Below are 3,526 nucleotides of genomic sequence, written 5' to 3'. Positions count from 1 at the left end.
GGACAGCTATTAATCACTAATAAAAAGAGTTCTGTGTAGTTATTTGCTTTTTTATTGTTTTAGTAGATGGGAAAAATCAGAGAAAACATTAAAAAAAATAACATAAGCCAAGAGAAGAAAGAAGCAAGAGCATACTGTAATACATGTGGAAATCACCTGTTTTTAAACAGAGTATTTTTTAAGCATTTAAGCAGTGCAACAAACCTTGATCACACAGAGCAGGGGTATCAAAGTGCCAGCCCGCGGACTGGTTGCATCATGTGGAGACCGCATCCACTCCAGCTCCGGTAATGCAAAAAAAGTTGCAATGCGTCACAACACGTCAGGTGACTCAGCGAGTTTGACACCCCTGACACAGAGTAATATGGGTCAATCTTTCCATAATACAGAGCCAGTCAATAGAAACACATATTATCAACCCAACCAAACACTATACATCAAACACTATAAATCTTTGCAAAAGAGTAGTCTTTTTTTTGTTAAGCTCCATAGTCATTGATAATTTCTGCATTTTGTGCTGAAATTGTGTACATTTTCTACATATATAATTCAAAACCACCTTCACACTTTTCAACCACATCCACTTCCCAAAACCACATTAACAATTTATGGACATTAAATCAAAATGCATTAATTGTGAGACAAGCCCTTATCGTATGTATACCATAGCTTATGTATAAATGTCTCCCTATCATTTTACATTTTCAGCATACTGGGGCTGACAATACATTCTTTGGAATGGGTAGAAGAAGTGAAAGAATGCATTTTTTTGAATTAATCTCATCTTCAAATTGCAAGAGATATATCTAGCTTCTTAAAGAGCCTTAACTATTTGTTTGTTAACATGGGGGGGGGGCTTCCATTTGTTTAATTCCAATGTTCTCGCAAATAATTAATATCAGTTTTCAATATTCTTTCACTGTTTATAAAAAGGATTGCAGATTTAGAATTATCCAAAATGTATTTCAGTGTTATTAATTGATTAAGAGTTTTAGATGTCTGGAAGGTGTCTGGAACAAATAGTAAACTCAAAAAGATGTTTGAATTAAACATATTGCTGTTTTGAAATTTTAGATAATTTATATTCTCCTAAATTATTTACAATACCTCTGTTAATTTAAAAAAATCCCATTAAGCTGATTTAAACTATTAATGCATTAATGCAATCTAAAGTATTAATGTATGATTTAAAAAAGAAAAAAATTACTCCTATTTTACAAACTGGATTTATCTCAAAGTATAAGACACAGTTTTATCCATCTTTTAAGATATTATTGTTGAACAAACTCAGAATTCAGTATAAATAGCATCACTTGGCAATATTTTTCATGTACTTGCATAGCGTGAAAGTATCACTTGATTGCAAGAACCATTTCCACTGAGATTTTCTCAGGAGCTGCCAATAGGCATGTTCAGATTCTCAAACGTGTGCTACAAATTGAAGTGGGTATGCTTACATTTTTGGTCTGAAATCTCTTACATCTCTTCTTCCGCCATGAAAATACTTTCCCTGTGTGAACAGTATTGCTGTGCTGAATAATGGTTTTTAAGAGAGAGATACAGTGTTTGCTTAAACCTGAGGGCAAAATGAAATAGGGAGTTCTGGCTCTAGCAACTATTTGGAGGGTGAAATTCACTGGGATTTAGAGAGAAATTCCTCCCTCCTAAACTGTTATTTTGGCAAAGAAGGGCCACCAATGCCCCTCAAGGAACAAATGCCATAATATTACATAGCAAAGCTCTGGAAACTTCAAGAGGGAGAGGAAATGCAAGATGATCTAACTATTGCTTGCCATTCCATCTTCCCATAGGTCCTTAAGATTAAAATTACAATGGTCACAGCTCACCTTGAGGATGTAGTGGTACCATCAGGATGGGGTTTTTTACCTCTGCTATGAGTGGGTAACTGTCACTTCAAGAAGCAGTTCCATCATAATTAGCAAAACACCAAACGACTAAAAAGAGTGAGAAGCTGCTGTTGAAATGGATATAATTGATGGACTAAATTCCAGCTCATGGGGTTTTATAAACTATTTAACACACCAAGATACCAATCCCTTGAAACAGTTTACCAAATTTACCACCTATCAATGATGCAGCATATTTTTTTTGCTTAGCCTTCAAGAAATTTATTTTAACGGTGCATGATTGGGATCCCCTTCCCCTGTAAATACATTTTTAAGAAATCCAGTAGCCCTCTACTTCTTTCAATTAAGGAACAAGATCAGACCCCTCCTTCAACTATATTTCTCAAGTAGCATGCTAAACACCTGGTCTATAATATTCACCCCACTAATAAATGCATAAATATCCCCATGCCTTGTTAAACTTGGAACGTCTGTGTTATTAAATTTTTTTTAGCTTCAGAGAGAAGAGAGAGATGCATGTCGGTTTTTCTACAACGCAAGGAAGCCTCAGAACCAGGTTTGCATTGTTAGTAATTTTTACAGATTTCAGATGTCGCTGAACTGCCCCAACCCTAATGTTTGTTTATTCCATATATATATCCAACCACAATCCAAGTGACTCGTGTCTATTTTTGACAAACACGCATTGTGAAATCTCAGTGCAAGGTCCATCATGATGTTGCATGTAAAGAGGCAGAGTTAGAGATACAACTTCAAAATGCAAATGCATTTTGTCCATTGCTCTGACTTGCCTGCCCTGATGCATTCAACACAATTATTTGGAAAGGGAATAGAGCACTGGAGAAGTAAGGAAAAGGTTTTGGACTTGTACAAGAACTGCAGAACAGCCAGGTTTCCATTCAAAGTCAGTTGCTGGCTGTAACAAAGTCTGTGGAGCTTAAGTGCTATGAAAGCAGACAGGAGAAACACAGAGAAAAGGTACAGACTGAGGGAGCAGGAACCAGGAAATGACTCAGCACCACAACAATGAGAAAAAATAAGAAGGATGCAGAGTAGAGGAGTGTTGGCAGGCTAGTTTAGTCTTAAGAAGAATTTGTTTTAAAGCATTCCTGGAGATATTACTCTTGCAATGCGATTCCACCTATTTAGCAGCAAAACTTTGTCCCAGCCAAACAATACAGGAGAAACAAACAAGGTAGAACATTTCAACCCCGGAGCAAACACAGAGATTTCCAACATCTGAGTTTTACTGAACTGAGTGGGATTTGAACCTTCTGGTTTTTCATATGTAGAAAAGGACAGCAAAATCGCACCATTTCTCCCTTAACAATTTCACATTGGGTGTGATTTTGCAAAAATGTACCAGATATCAATGAAATAGGCTCAGCATAATCAAGGCAGAGCTATCAGTGTAATTCTTCCCATACATACTGTACCTCCTGTTTAATGAGAATAAATTTAAAAATCTCTTGTACTTGACATTGGTTGTATTCTGCAGCAGTGATATAAACATCTATGTTCAACTTTACACTGAGTGGTCATCTGACAGGGCCTTTAAATGAAGGATGGCAACAGCAGAATTCCATCAGAGGCATAGATGCATGTTGTATGATATTCAGAGTTTGACCATCAGCGGTATCTGCAACTTAATGGAAAGG

Source organism: Protobothrops mucrosquamatus, unplaced genomic scaffold (genome assembly GCF_001527695.2).
Source record: "Protobothrops mucrosquamatus isolate PMUCROS unplaced genomic scaffold, P.Mucros_1.0 scaffold4315, whole genome shotgun sequence".
Classification (NCBI taxonomy): domain Eukaryota; kingdom Metazoa; phylum Chordata; class Lepidosauria; order Squamata; family Viperidae; genus Protobothrops; species Protobothrops mucrosquamatus.
The sequence above is the reverse complement of the archived record's forward strand: the minus strand, read 5'-3'. Positions refer to the sequence as shown.